The following is a 17087-nucleotide window of genomic DNA, read 5'->3' on the forward strand; positions in this document are numbered from 1 at the left end:
TGATGTTGAGTGAAAAAAATACCAGCAGATTACATATACAAGAATATTATTTTTTGTTGAGTTAAAAACTAACTAAGCAATGTGTTATTTGGGTATGTTATATATGAAACAAAGAAAACCAGTGAAAAAAGGGATGATATAAACAATCCAGGACAATGGTTACCTTTTAGAAGGAGTGAGGGGATGAAATAGGAGAAAAGCAAAAAGGCAGGTGAAAGAAATTGTTAATAAAGTCATATGTATTCATTATAGCATCATAAATCAGTTTATGAATGAATGAATGAGAGCCAGAAATTGTCCAATGATGACAGTGGGTCATGAACCAAGAATTTGATTAATACAATTCTGTACTCATGAATTCATAATGAAGGAAAGAGGGAGAAAGGGAGGAAAAGAAAGAGGAAGAGAAAGAGACAGGGAGGGAAGAAGTGAGACAGGAAACGGAAAAGAAGAGAAGGAAAAAAAGGAGTGTGGAGAAAGGAAGAATCCTCAGTTCTACCTTAGAAATAGTTATAACGAAAAGCTATCTGCACTGATAGAGTAATCTATCACTTTAATACTGATCCCACATTTCTAGGATTAGATAGTCACTATCTCTAGAGTCATCCCTAGGGAAGGCTTCCTTGATCCCTCCTCTTTCTTTCTTTCTTCCTGCCAAATCTGGAATAGATGGCCCTGCTGGGTACTCCTAGTACACTCTGTGCTACGCTCTCATAGAATCTATCATATTACATTTTTACTGTTATATACATTTGTCTATCCACCCCTCTCCCTCCTCCTAGTAGATGGGTATTGTGCCACCAGGATGCAGAACACTATCTGATACATATTAAGGTGTTAGATAAATATTTGTTGAAAGACTATTTCCGACTTCCATTTTTACTGGATACAGAAAACTGCTTGCCAAGGTTAACCTTAACGCCTTTTAGAAGAGCCCCACTGGTCATCGATCAACCATAAAAAGCCAGGGGACCTGTACTCTAGCCTTGACAGACTCACACCATCAGGCTGAGAACAGAGTACAAAGCTGAAACGCTGCACTGCAGTAAATCCATCACTAACAGAAGGTGAGCAATTTCCACAAAATACTGAAAATCTACACTTGATGATGACTCACCCTTTCCAGGCTACTGAATAGCCAGACGTTAAACATTTGTGAGTACAGGGGTTACCAAGTATGGCTGAGAAGCGGGATGTGGATTTTATCCTAATATTTATTAAAATAGATCGAATCAGATGTTTAGCTGACCTCTACTCTGCATTTTGTTTTCACCACTCTGACAGTTCTTACAGTACGCTTGGAGAGGAACTAAGAAAATTCAAACAGAGGTGGCTGTATCCTACAGTCTACAAATCCAAGAAAGCATACTTTATTTTTTTCTCCTTTAGGCACACTTACTCTTTAATTTGAGTTCATATTTTTTAAAATTAAATTCTATTATTAACTGATATGCTGCTATTTTTCATCAACAAAATTAATGATTATTTTAATGAACGACTAGTCAATTTTTCTGACAACATGACCCATGCTTTTCAGTCTACTTGCCAATTTATGTAGCATCCCATTAAATGAGTGATTTGCAGTGTTTCTCTTTTTCCTTCTTTTGCCCCCCATTTATGCCTTTCCTAAAATGGGTCTTGAAAAATAAAACCAAAACCCAACAGCAAATATGAACTTTACACATCAAGTAAAGAACTGTTCAATCAAACAGCTATATTCAATATGATATATCCTTGGGTGCTGAAAATTAATATCAGTTCAAGTTTTACTGAATGTTTTCCAAACTGATTTAAATGCAAAGGAAAACCAGAATTATTAATAAAAATAACCATAATATAATACAGCTATAGATTATCCTTGCTTATATAATCATAAAACTCACTTGATTGTAAATCTGGAAGAAAATCTCTGGAGATGACATTATACTGATAGGACTAAAAAACAAACAAAAAACCACCCCCTACACACACAGCAAAAGTAGCATATAAGAGATCATTTATTAAGCTACCCAAACTATGAAATATATAATTAGTATTCCTACATCTGGAGCATCCTTTAATCTGAGTATCATAAATTCAAGGAATACCAAGTGAACGTGAAGGCTCTTGAGTAGCTAGTACGACTGTCAAAAAAAAAAAAAGCTCACATATACACAAACAGAAAATATACACAGTACCTTAAAACTGTCCTTTTAAAATTTTCTATTTTTATACCATATTTATAAATTCCTAAATGAGAATAATTAACTTTTTCCCATAAAAGTATAATGATTGCTTTTTTTTATGTGAATAAAAATAAATGATAAAAATTATCTTTAGAAAAGTCCAAGTGAATGAAAAATTGTTTCAAATGCTTACATTAATCCTTCTTTAGTCTCCTAAATTTCAGCTATTTAATTAGCATCCCATTCTTTATCTGATGCTAAGGAAAAGACCAAAATAAATTGACGTTTCCTTGTTAAATAGCAAAAATTCTAAAATAATGCTTCTTTTCTTAGAGTAAAATGTCACACCAGCTGATCTGCTTTCTCAGTAGGCCCAAAGTCTGTTTCTTAAGAAAATGGCAGTTATCCAAAAACTAGAGCTCAGTCCTTTCACAGGGCTTCTTAGAACAATTTCATTAAAGCCACTGAAAAGAACCAGAGGATTTTCTGCAAAGTGATATTTTGATGAGTTGACTAATGATGTGATAATGTCTGACCATAATTTTCTACCAGTAGGGGATATATCTTAATTAACACAAGCTTTTGTAGCCTTTCACCCACTGTTTCTTTCTCTCATTCAATGAACAAAAGGATTCTCAGGCAACCAGACCTGGATGACATGCTGCACACAATTACATTAATTTGGGTTCCCTGGACAACCAACTGTGAGACAATATACTTATTTATTTGAAAACAAAGATGAGAAAACTAAAATACTCTTTCCAATTTTAACAAACTTTTTTGTACATTTACTGTGACTCAAATTCTTTATTTTCCCTTTAGTGGAAAATAGGCAATCTGCAATCCTCCCCAACATGCAGAATGTAACAAAAGCAATAAAAATTTGCATAGCAACAACAAACAGTATGCATATATATTCTTGGAATGAGAAAAAATAAAGTCTTCTCTCTACCACTATAATAATAAGGAAGAAAAAAAGCAAAAAGCACAGTCAGCAGGTAGCCTCCAGCTGTCAGTTACTTCAGAGTCTGCCTTAGGTCTGCAGGGGAAATGCCTTTCCCAGAACAGCTCAAATCCAGTGACTGAACAAGGCAGGGGTAGTTTAGCTGTACACAGGCAACTCTGATGGGCAAAATTTCCTCCAAAACTTCCTGCCACTTTGGCTGAGGCTTCATAGAGACTACATGGTGGTTCAAGTTCTTCCTCTACCCAATTTCACTGCCTTCCTCTTCCCTTCACAGGTGTTGATCCCTAATAAGCATTTTATATTCACAAATTATTCTCAGAATCAGTTTCTGGTGAACCCAACCTGCAACAGGTGGGCTTGACAGACCTCCACTTTGTACTTAGAGCTCGCAACTAAGAGTTTGCATGCTGCGACTAAGAAGTCCACATGCCGCAACTAAGAAGTCCGCATGCCGCAACTAAAGATCCTGCATGCCGCAACTAAGACCCGGTGCAGCCAAAATAAGTAAATAAAATAATTTATAAATAAATAAACATTTAAAAAAATTAAAAATAAAAGTAAATATTAAATTTATTTGTCTTTTTCAAGAAAGTTGATGATGAACATGCAACTTGAACAAAGTGTTTGTATTTTGCCATCCACCCTGGAAGCCATAACAATTTCACTGAACACATGAAAACACTCAAATCTGTTGATAATGAATCAGCATCTACTTCAAAAGTTATTCATTGTTTTATGAAAAGACTGGTCCAATGATGATAATTTAACACATAAATATGTAGAAGGTGCAGTAGGTGATCAATGTCATGAAAAAAAATAACTTGACAATAACTGGAATCCAGGTGGCTTGGTCTTTGTGCATAGTGCCAAGCTATTCATCAAAAGATAATAAAGCTATTCTAATTTTATAGAATTGCCCAAAAACTGACCATTAATACATGGGAAGGTGAGTTGGAGTGAGAAGAGATTATATTCGAAGTGTCCACAAACATCTTAAACTCTCTTACCCTCCTTCCACTGATTGTCTATCTCAACATTCTCTACTGCAAGGCAGAGTTTATCCCCTAAGGGTCTCTAACTTGTATTTTCATGTTAGGAAGAACAGGTACTTGTTTCATTTTTCTTTTTCTCTCCTAACTTTCCTTTCTACACTCAACTTCCTGTTCTTTCTTCTTCTTGCTCTTTTTTTAAAAAATGAAACTTAATCCCTTCCAATGAAAATTCTTCTCTCTCACTTCTCTAGTCATTTTCTACCCACTCCATTTACTGTATCACAAAAACCCAATAATATCAATAGTTCCCAAAGACATCCTTTTCTTTGGAAAGGAAATTATACAGAAGAAAGTAAGCTGGTCAAGTCCATGTTCTGGTTAGTGAGGTAGGGACTGGAGGCGAGCTCTTCAAACACATACACTTTGACAACTTTTATACAAATACAAAAGAATGGGGTCTACCTATTGGAGTTAAAGAAGAAACAATGGCATGGATGAAGAGGTAAATTTAGGACTAGCAATAAGACATGAGAAATGTTCCTTTTTACCTAGAAGTACAAAACACCAAGAGTAAATTATGAAAAAAAAAAAAACAAAAGAGGAGAAAAAAAGGAGATTATATTGATAAGGGGATTCTGACAGTGGCTAAGTGTATTTATTCAATTCATGCATTCTGGAATTAAGGTGGATTCAAAGACCCACTGGGCCTATGGTGATACAGACTAAAGCCAAAACTATTAACTTCCTATAAGACCTTACTGGTCTACTGTAGTAAGGTTTTGGTTCCTAAGAAAATGGTGTCACCTTAGAGTCAATGTTTAGTTCCCCCAAAGTGGAATATTTCTTTCACCCATGCACAGTCACCCTGCCAAATGGCTCCAAGCACCCTGCCAAATGGCTACAGGGTAAGAGGATCATTTAATAGTTTAATTTTTGACATGTAGAAGGGTTTTTTCTCAAAGGGACTTAACCATCCCTTTACTAAAGGTGTTCACAATCTATGAACTGACTCAGATCTAGGAATTGGATGAAGGGCTGTGACTCTCTACTGAGATGATTCCGGTTATGCCTCTGTTTGCCAATCCTTGAGTTTTCTTTTCATTTGTACAAATCAAATAAGACTTTACTAGGCTGTCCATCTACTTGAGTCCTAAGGACACCATGATCAGTCAACACTAAAGATCTCAACAGGTCAATCCATTCTGATCACTGCTCTGGACATGCTGCCCATAATGGTAACCACACCCAGCTTGACTTTATCAGTTAAGTGCTGCCTCATAACCCCTGCCTCTCAGGGACCTCATCATCTCCACTGAGTTCAAGAAGCCCAATGATAGCCTCTCTCGTTTGTCATTCTCAGCCTGCAAACTGTCACCATAGAGCTTTTCAAGGGTTCTAGAATGCCTACCACCAATGTACTTCTCAAATCTGTAGTGAAAGCATCGTTCATGGGCATTTAGTTAAGGGGTTGATAGCCGTCATATATAATAAGTTCTCTTCAGCTTTCCAATCTCTCTAAGGTATTGGATAACTTCATCTACAATATATCTAAGACGTCTATAAGCATATATACCAAAGAGTTGAGAATAAATATGGTTAAGGATTTGAGATGGAAGTTTAAAAGACATTAACTTTTATTTTATCTGTATCTTGTTTGTATTTTAAAGAGAACTTATATAAGAGTAATCATTTTTAAAAAGATAGATGTGCATACTATCACACACATACACACATGCCTTCAGGGGTACTTGTCATTTACATTCCCTACAATACAGCTTTTGTAACACTATCCACTCCTCTACCTCCTGAGGAAGACATAACACTGATGCAGAAACAGCATGCATGCATGCACACACACATACACACATGCTGCTTAAAAGAGAAGGTACAAATTAATATTTCCCATAATATTTAGGAAGTACTACCTAAATATACAAACAACATTTGCATATTTGAAAATATTTTTTTCAGCAAACATTTATGATCATGTACTAAACATAAGGCACCAAGTTAGGTCCTCAATAAACTACAAGTCTAGTAAGGAAGACATATGTGTTATCAAAAGAGATGTATACTGCAAATAAATAAGTGATAAACATGTACTCTAACAGTCCAGAAGAATAGAACCACCAACTTTGCCTGGATACATCGGTAATAAAAAGCAAAAGAGGCAGAGAGGTTTTATAAAAAAGTGAAAGAAACCAAAAAGAATTCCTTCTTATCCATGACGTTAGATGAAATGAATAATTTTGCTAGCATTTTTGCTGTCTTCTATATAATCAGTTAAAGCATCCTTTATTCATTTATTCACTCACTCAACAAACTTCCATTAAGTACCTATTATTTGTCACACACTATGAACAAAACAAATTGCAATTCTCAAGGGCAGCCCTGTTTATCACAAGGAAATGCCAGGACAACGAAAGAACTGCAATGCAATTACAGCCATGATGGGGCTCAAGGCAGGCTGCCCCAGAGTGTGCTACTTTGGCATGTGGATTATTCCAAGCTGAAGACAATCAAGGCCCAAAAGATGCAAGAAGAGCTTCTTACCTCCCGCTTAACTACCTAAAAGAATTTAGATAACGGGCCTTACCAGGAAGAGAGGTATGACCAGCCATAACTTTTCACAACAGAAAGACTTATCTGCATGGCATGGGAAACATTTATTTACCAAACATTTGCTCTTCCCACCTTCCTGTGGATTGTCTTCCTCCCCTTTGAGGACCCCTACCTGCTTCTCCTTAGCTCAGCATGGCATATAAGCCTCAATTGCCTAACTGCCAAGAAGCCTAATCTCTTTGGGGTTCCCATACATATGAAATTAAATTTTTTTTTCTTGTTAATCTGGCTAAGGTCAATTTAATTATTAGGCCAGCCAAAGAATCTAGAAGGGAAGAAGGAAAAAGTTTTCCTCCCCCTATCTACTTGAAAAAGATTTTAGAATGTAATTACAACATTACTTAAAGAGGGAAAGAAAAGCTGTTCTCCTAGGGATTCAAAGAAATTAATGGTTTGTCAAAATTTGGTGTTTTATTTTCCTGAGGAAAAGAAATATGCACACTAATCTTAGAAGAAACAAATGACTTCAAAAAATGAGAATTAAAGGGCAAACTTAGAGAGAAGTACATCCAAACCAACTAGAAAGATACGGAGTATAAATTTTCCTTTTCTGAAAAGTTTAAATCAAGTAAATGTTCTTTATTACCATGGTAACTCAGTATTGAATAACAATAGTTGCTATTTAAAATATTGCTTTCAAAGCAACATCAAAGGCATTCACATTAATACCATTTTAGATAAATCAGAAAATCTAGCTGCAGAGCAAGAATATTTTCCTATTAAAGATATAGACAAATCTTCTGTTGATAAAATTCAAATGGAAATGGACTGAGATTTTAGAAGAAAAAAACAATCAGCTGCATGCTCTGGTTATATAAAACTACCTTCTCCACAAATATTAAGGCCAATATCAAAGGAATACAAAAAAACAGAATTTTATACTTGTCTTATCCAAGTGGGGAAAAAACAAGTCCACACTTGTAACTCAGAAGATAAGAACATAGAGCACAATACATACAACCAGAGTTAATAAATGAATACAAACACTAATAGGTGCTAGAAAGAAAACAAACATAAAAATCCCATATTTGGCATTTATCCTCCACAATATTCCCTGTGAGATTTTCTCAACTATCCCTCAATTAATCTGTTATCATTCCTACCCTATGTGGAATTAAATTATCCACGTTTTAGGATATATTTCTCTGAAAAGAATTATACAGCCTTCCATCAGCAATGAGCTGGTAAATGAGAAAATTATATCAACGCAACAGGTTGTAGGTGAGGAAACTAAAAACCACACTGCCTGACTGACTGGCCCAGGGCCATATGGCTAGCAAGAGGCAAAGAGATTTAAAAAGAAAACAAAAACAGAAACAAAAACAAACCCCCAAAACTCACAGTCAAGTGTTTTTTCCACTGCATTATATTGCCTCATTCTTGGGAGAGAAAATACTGTACTCCCTTTCCTGGCCTCCCCCCCTCTCTTATTTTCTTCTTGCCTAAGGATTACATAATAAGAGAAAAACGCAGCAAGGTCATATACAATCTGCGTGCCTCCACACCTGGTACTTTCAGCAGTGTAAGGTCTGGAGGTAGGCCATGCAGTATCACACAAAGAAAAACTATTTAATGGATGCTTTTATTTTCAGAGCAAGCCCAGTGATAAAAGTCTATTCCTTTAATATTCATTATTCTAGTTCCTACTTGTTAAACATACTATTTTTAAAAAAAATCAAAAAAAATCAGCTTTTGAAAGAACTGCAAACAGACTTGTTGGCCTCTAAATACATCAATGAATCAATGTCTGTAACTGGCTTTCTTATAAAATATGAGTTCTATTGCCACTGAAGCTAAATACAGAAATTGACAGGGTGAAAAAAAAAAAAAAAAAAGAACAGAGGTTTAAGGAAGGTGAAAGCAAGTAACAGAGGCATTTTCAGTTGCACACATTATTGCTACTAAGCTTTCCACAATCTACCTCTTAAGGAGAATGTTTTCTTTTCATTTGTCACAGCAAATGCACTTTTTTGACAACGTTGGCGTTCAACAAAAGAAACACCTCAAAGTGATCAAGGCTCAGCTTGATACTAATTCAGTCCCTGCTTTCTGCACAAACTCAATACCCCCTGGGTGCATATTCAAGGAGGAATAGGCAATTTTATCCAAAGAAACTGGAGGGTTTTTTAATGTTTTTATGAAGTTCTAACCTAAAACCTTGGGCAAACAAAATTACTGGCATGAAATACATGGTCCTTTGAAACCTATCAAAACCAACCTTCCAGTGGGAATCTTCTCTGTTCTTAAATACAGGAACCGCCTGGTCAAAGACCAAGCCCATGAAATGATGGATTAGGGAAGAGCAACAAGCAAATATATGAATTCACTTCCTTCATGAGGTTGTTTCATTGGGTAAATTTGAGTTTCCCTCCATCTCTCTGGCTTTGTTATTGCATGTGCATTTCCGATGCCAGGATTGCTTGTCCTTCTTTTAACCAAATCCTGTCCAAGATTTCAGGACCAGCTAAGATTCCCATTCCTTGAAGAGGCCTGCACAAACTATGCCTACCAGTGATAACCTTTGTTTTCATTTTCAGCATAATAAGGTTAGGTACTGGAGCAGAGATTCTTAATCTCCTGTGGACTATACAATGAAGTCTAATTTGTTTGGCTGGGTGTTGAATATTCTTTAAACAACTGGCTCCTACATATCTCTGCAGCCTTATCTCCTAATATTTCTAACTATGAATTCTAAGCTCAGCTGCATTAACATCTTATTGTTTGCTATGACATCATGCCTTTTATGGCAATGTGTTCTTTCTTCCAACAGTGCCCTTTTCTGCATAGAAAGCTCCTACTTTAACCTCTGTGTTCCAGCTCAAATGCACCTCATCATGCCCACATAAATTTTCTGATTTCCTAAGGCAGAATAAGTTAAATCCTCTTAAAGAACCCTAGTTATATATCCATGAGAGAAAATGTCAATATTTTGCATCCTCACCAGCAATAGATACTATCAATAAAGAAAATCTTTGTTAATTGATAGATGAAATATGGTATTACAGTTATTCTAATTAACATTTATTTGAATATTATTATGATCTACTCTGTTCACATAGTTTATCCATTTCTTTTTGCAGCTTATTTCTTATTGAACTAAACAAGCTCTTTATATATTGAAGGTTTTATTTACTATAAATATTTTTTGGTTCAATTTCCTTTTATTTTTTGGCATGATTTTAAAATTTTTATGTAGTTAAATCTACTTACTTTTCTCTGTGAATTCTTCCACAATAGAATGCTCTTTCATATGGAGAGTTTAATTTCTATATTTTCTTCTGATGCCTTTACAGATTAACATTTTTATGTTAAAGTACTTAACCTATCTGGAAGTAATTTTTGGTCGTCTGAAGTAAAGATTTAATTTTTTTAAATAGTTAAGTGCCAAATGCTTTAACTATTTACAAACTAACACTTCATATTGATTTACGGAGCTTCCTTTATCATATGATATATATTTTCATGTATCAAAGGGTCTGCTTCTAGGCTATTTTCCTTCGTTAATATATTTCTTGTCACTTTTGCTCTAGTGCCACAGTGCTTAAACTTCTTGAACTTTATAGGAGGCAGTGTAGTAAATTATAAATTAGCACATCCTTTAGCATAATATGAGCCTGAGTTCAAATCTCAGCTCATCCACTTAATAGTTTCATGTTCCTACGCATATTATTTAGCCTTGTAAATTCTTAGCTTGTTTGTAAAATTCATTTCACTTTATAACATGTTTAAATAGAGCCAGTCCTATCTTGTTATTCAAATTTTTCTAGATTTTCTTGTTACTCATTTTTAATTGTTTTCTTATTCAGTTTGTTTATGTAAAACTTCAAGTGCTATCAAAACTTGAGTTGGGCTTCCCTGGTGGCGCAGTGGTTGAGAATCTGCCTGCCAATGCAGGGGACGCGGGTTCGAGCCCTGGCCTGGGAAGATCCCACATGCCGCGGAGCGACTCGGCCCGTGAGCCACAATTACTGAGCCTGCGCGTCTGGAGCCTGTGCTCGGCAACGAGAGGGGCCGCGATAGTGAGAGGCCCGCGCACCGCGATGAAGAGTGGCCCCCGCTCGCCGCAACTAGAGAAAGCCCTCGCACAGAAACGAAGACCCAACAAAGCCATACATACATACATACATACATACATACATACATTAAAAAAAAGAATGTAAGCAGACAAGAATAGCATTAAAAAAAAAAAAAAAAACTTGAGTTGAGATCAAGGTATCAATTATCTTGTGTTTAGAAGTTCAATTTATTTTAATAAAAGTTGCAAATCAGTGGCTTAATCTTAAAAAAAAAAAAGTCCTTCCAATGGTTGACATATTTGGCTATTTATTGACCTCTTTCACCTTATAAATTTATTTTCCCCTTCTGAATATTTATAGTAGTTTGTTTTCTAAGAACTAGGGGAAATTGTGCCAAGGAGACAAAAAGGGAAGACAGATGGATTTGTTTTCAGATATTCATGTGAGCCAGTAAATGTGGTTGAAAAAGTAAAAAAAAAAAAAATTATTTTTCTTCAAATAATATTTGAAGTTTTCTTCAAATAATATTATTTTTGATCTTGAGTTCTGATTTTAATTGAAATTATATTAAGGCTGTAAATTATTTTGGGAAGAATTAAGAGTTTTAAATATTTTGCCTTTATATCTAAAAAAACTGCATGTCCCTTTCAACTTTTCTATTCTTTAAAATAAATCTTTAATTTTCTTTACATCACTTGATTCTCAGTTCTCACTGAAGTTATATCATTTCTTTTTCCTCTGTGACTTCCTCTTAATATGGAAAAGTAGTGAACACCAAATGGATGCCTTTGATAGGCTTAGGAAATTTTTTGTTAGAAGTTTACATCATACAGGCCAAGACCTCAAAGAAAGAAATAATAAATACAATTAAGAACTTCTTTTTAAAGGATGATTTGAAAAATATTGCCTCTGTTTCTGCTCCGTGGAAGAAACAAGAATAGGAATATTTATTTATGTAAATTGATTCCCAGACCTAAAAAAAAAAAGAAAAAGATAAATTCTCATTTCTACTGAGTTTGCATCTTAACCTTGTTTGTCTTTTCCACTATGTTCGCTGAAAACTCTGCAAGTCTGTATGGTTGAGTACTATATCTCAACCAGCAAGGACACGATATTCCAAACCACCACTGAACAGTCCACCATGCTAGCAGCAGCAAAAGGTTTTCACTGTTATTGTGAAATTGTAATGTCAGAGGAATACATCACAAATAAGAAGAAGGGGCTGGGCGAAGAAAGGATGACAAGTCACTTGACTATTCCTGAAGGACAGTCGAACCCTTAAAATGTATTTTCTTATTTGCTCCAATCAGAGGCATAACGTTCTGCTAGATATTGTCATTGAAAATATTGGGATATGCCAAGTTTTCTACGTGGACCTTCTTGGCTTTCCCTTCCTTCTAACTATGTGGGTGGCCACATCTCAAGACATTTTACTAGTTTCTCAATACAGTGCCAACAAAAAATAAGATTGCCTTCTGTTATTAAGCTCTTCATCACTCTACGACAGACCATTTTAACTTTTCACTTTATTATCTATCCAAAGTACATCTCTTAGTGTTCCCTAGCATTCCATGTCCATAATTTGTCACCTCCAAATTTTCTCAAAATCTCATTTCATGGAAGAGTTTAGTTTTTCCATTCTATTTATATTTGTTTATGAAATCCCACCCTTCTTCTCTGTTAAAGCTCAAAAATCATAATAAGGGCAATAGCATTTTTACTAGACTCTATTCCCAAAGTTCCCTTACTTGATTGCCTTTGAATCCATGGAAGATAAGTATATTCCTTCGGGATTAACATACTTAATGTCTTAGGTGTGTTCATTTGGATGACCCTAAAGAACACTGTCTGTATGATTATAATCCATTAAGTTACAATTTTGCTTTAAAAATTACAATTTGTTTAGAATACAGGAACTATATGCAGTTAGCTTCCTTTATAAAGTGCTTAGCAATCGCATCAAACAAATGAGTACTTAAAAATGTTCCTCATGATAATGATAATGGCACAGAATCCTTGTCTTTTTGGCTTTGGAATTATTTAGTCCTTTACCACCAGACTAGCTTGGCAAAATGACCTATTCTTTCTTTTTTTTTTTTTTTTTTTAGAGAATATATATATATATATATATATATATATATTTTTTTTTGGCTGTGCTGGGTCTTCGGTTCGTACGAGGGCTTTCTCTAGTTGCGGCAAGTGGGGGCCACTCTTCATCGCGGTGCGGGGACCGCTCTTCATCGCGGTGCGCGGGCCTTTCACTATCGCGGCCCCTCCCGTTGCGGGGCACAGGCTCCAGACGCGCAGGCTCAGCAGCTGTGGCTCACGGGCCCAACTGCTCCGTGGCATGTGGGATCTTCCCAGACCAGGGCTCGAACCCGTGTCTCCTGCATTAGCAGGCAGATTCTCAACCACTGCGCCACCAGGGAAGCCCGACCTATTCTTTCTTGACCACCCAGTACATTACTGTCATATTTTTGACATTGCTTAAGAAATTATGTTACCAAGAAAATTCCTCACTATTCTTTTTTTTTGTTTTTTGGCTGCGTGGGAGGTGGGATCTTAGTTCCCTGACCAGGGATTGAACCTGTACCCCCTGCAGTGGAAGCACAGAGTCTTAACCACTGGACCACCAGGGAAGTCCATCACTATTCTTATTTTCCTTAATATTATATAGTAAATCAAGCAGAAAATAGTCGGTAACAGAGAATCCAAACTTTGGAACAAACAGTTCATAATAAAAACATAACAATCCATGCAAAAAAACCACTTTGCTATAATAACTCTACTTCCAGGTCCAGAAATTATATTATTTGCTTATTTTCAAAAATAAGAAGTAAAACTTTTTATTGGATAAAAACCCCCAAGTTTTGTATTTTCCCTATCTTTGGTGTTGTAAGATAACTGAACTAGAATAAAACTTAATGAGTAGTGAATTCCAATCACTTACTAAGCAATCTCTATATTTTCTGTGGCATTATAAGTGAACTATCATCTACTAAAAAATGACAGCATATTGGGGCTTCCCTAGTGGCACAGTGGTTGAGAATCTGCCTGCTAATGCCGGGCACATGGGTTCGAGCCCTGGTCTGGGAGGATCCCACATGCCGCAGAGCGGCTGGGCCTGTAGGCCACAACTGCTGAGCCTGCGCGTCTGGAGCCTGTGCTCCGCAATGGGAGAGGCCGCGGCAGTGAGAGGCCCGCGCGCCGCGATGAAGAGTGGCCCCCGCTTGCCAGAACTGGAGAAAGCCCTCACACAGAAACGAAGACCCAACACAGCCAAAAATAAATAAATAAATTAATTAAAAAAAAAAAAATGACAGCATAGATTTCATGTTCATACACCAAGAAACCAAGGGGAAAACAATTTATTCTCTCTCCTGAGAAAAGATGGGCATTTATATGGTAATACAAATTTCTCATTTCCCTGATAGAAAAATTTCCTTGACTTCTGAGACTATGAAATATGCAATTTAACCACAGCTCATATTTATCGAATGATTTATTATATTGTGATAGCAAATAAGTTATGTTAAATTCCATTATATTAGCTAATTAATAGTCCTCAATGATTTCCACATAGACTTACATGGCGCTAGAGTTATAGTGTTTCATTATACAAATAATACATACTTTTTAGGACATAATATGTTAATCCTCACCCTTCCCTAAGTAAATAGGTATCTATCTATTTACCTAGATAGATACACAAGTAATTGCATATGTATTTGCTACTCATCACCCCCCGCTAATAAAAGGACAGATCAATATAAATTCAATCCCTATCAGAGTTCTGGGGCAATTTAGAAATAGGAAGAATTTAGAAATAGGCCCATTTGCTATGTGCTTCTCTTTGTACACTAACTCTGTCTACTTACTGGTCTCCACTTTACTCAGTAATTCACAGCAACCTCTACCATCCTCAAACCTCTTCTCTGCATTTTCCCAAAAAGGTGGTTTTTATCAAGTTAGCAGTGATGCCCTCCCAAAATTATTGTTCAGTCCTACTTCTCTGGTCACCATAGACCATTCCCTCCACAGAACTTTTTATCTCCTCAGCTTCCTTGATGCTATGACAATCCTTTAATTTGGTGTCTTTGTTTCTAACCTGGTCTTTCTCCTTTCCAATCCGTATAAAAAACCAGCAGGGGCACCCATATAAAGTACAAATTTGATTTCAGTTCCTGTTTTAAACCCTTCAATTTTCACCAACATCTTTAGGAAAAAAGACCAAGCTTCTTAGTAATTCCTACAAGCTCCTCCATAACATGACCTCTGGATACCGTCCCAGCCTGCCTTCCAACAGCATGACATTTTCCTGACTTTCCATGATAATTCACCCCTCTGTGCTATTAGTCAAGCTATTTTTCTCCCTGGAAAAATCTCCCACTCTAGACAAGTCCTATTTTTCCATTACACTCACTTTGGCCCAGAAAGCCTCCCAAATCTCCCTCCCAATGCATCTGCACCCTCCATTTTGGTGAATACAGTATGGCATTATGTATCTGACCCCTGCCCCACTTACTGGTGATTTTTCACAAATCAGAGGATACACCTTCTTGCTTGCCTACCTGCCTTCTCCCCTTCCTTCCTTCCTTCCTTCCTTCCTCTCTCCCTCCCTTCTTCTCTTCACTTAACAAATATTTACATTTATTAGGAACAACCATTTTAATGCACCCTTGAGTACAACGGTGAGCAAAAAGAGGTACAGGTCTCTATCATGATAATGCTTAGAGTATATCGAAGAAAACTTGTTACACCAATGATCACACTTTGAATATATAGTTACCGATGGAGATAAGTGCTCTCAAAAACAGAAATACAGTGATGGCAGCATATAAGAAACAACATCCAAAATTGAGGTGTCTAGAAGGCTTCTCAGATGAAGTTGCTCCTGGGCTATGATTTAAAGATGCTAGGTACCTACGCGGGTAGGGGTGGGAAGAAGTGGTGGAGAGCAGTATGGGTATATGGATCATGATATATATATGGTGGGAGGTAACAAGGGAAACAAAAGGAACAGAAAAGCCAAGGTGCTCTTGTGCAGAGAAGAAAAAACTGAATCAAGATAAGAGTAGGTCAGGGTCCAAGCAGGGATGCCTTTCTAGGCCACTGTAAGGGTTTTTTGCTTTATCTGAGGAGCAATGGAAAGCTATTAATGTGTTTGAGGCAAAAGCAGTGATTTAATTGGATTCATGCTTTGAAGTTTCTATGGTTACAGTGCAGAGAATAGATTGGAAGTGACAACTATAGTGAATTTAATCAGGAGTGGACCAATGCTGGTTAAATCCAACTCCCCACCTGCTCAATAGCTAATCTGAAGAAGTGGACCATGCCAGGAAAAAACTCACAATTATTCTGACTTCTCTCACTTTAAATTTTGGACCACATATCCCAGTAGGACTCTTGGCACAACTCAGAAAGGCCATCATGCTTCACTCATGAATTTACTATTTAAAATGATACATTACACTTTCTTCCTTCTCCTCAAAATTCAAAGTACTTCTCCCCTTCCTCATTCTCAGTGAAAACCTTACTATTTATTTCACTAAGAACACAGAAGGAGGGACTTCCCTGATAGTGCAGTGGTTAAGAATCCACCTGCCAAAACAGGGGACACGGGTTCCAGCCCTGGTCCAGGAAGATCCCACACGCCGCGGAACAGCTAAGCCTGTGCACCACAACTTCTGAGTCCGCATGCCACAACTACTGAAGCCTGCGCCCCTAGAGCCCATGCTCTGCAACAAGAGAAGTCACCACAATGAGAAGCCTGTGCACCGCAACGAAGAGTAGCCCCTTCTTGCCTCAACAAGAGAAAGCCCGCACACAGCAACTAAGACCCAACACAGCCAAAACTAAATAAATAAATAAATTTATTAAAAAAAAAAAAGAAGGAATCAGAAGACAAATCCCATTCTTCTCACTCCAAGTCCACCAACCAATCAGTAGCCATGCTCTATAACCATCTTCTCTTGTCTTCCTATAAAGCATGAACTGCCCAGCTGCCTTACCTGAGGTCAACTCCTCCACTTGCACATTGTAATCCAGTCCTTCTGGAACCCATTAGGAGACCCTCATGGGCTTTGCTCCTACAATTATAACCTCTATCTCTCCAGCATTATCAATGTTTCCATCTCTACTTTAATCTTATTATTCATATTGCCCTTAGACATATATAAACATAATAGTTCACATTAAATATATAAGTGTATATATAAAAATATATAAAATACATGTATATATTTATTTTATATGTACTCCAAACTCATATGTGCCTTGTCCCTATATCCTCCGCCCCTTCAACTACTGCCCTATTTCTTTACTT

General features: G+C 36.6%; 1 protein-coding gene across 2 annotated transcripts in view; it reads right to left on the minus strand.

Moving 5' to 3' along the window:
* The window catches only part of NOX4 (NADPH oxidase 4), a 142286-nt gene that overhangs the window by 36273 nt on the left and 88926 nt on the right, over positions 1-17087 (minus strand). The gene's annotated exons all lie outside the window — the stretch shown is intronic.

The sequence above is a fragment of the Balaenoptera acutorostrata genome, chromosome 9, assembly GCF_949987535.1.
Source record: "Balaenoptera acutorostrata chromosome 9, mBalAcu1.1, whole genome shotgun sequence".
Lineage (NCBI taxonomy): Eukaryota > Metazoa > Chordata > Mammalia > Artiodactyla > Balaenopteridae > Balaenoptera > Balaenoptera acutorostrata.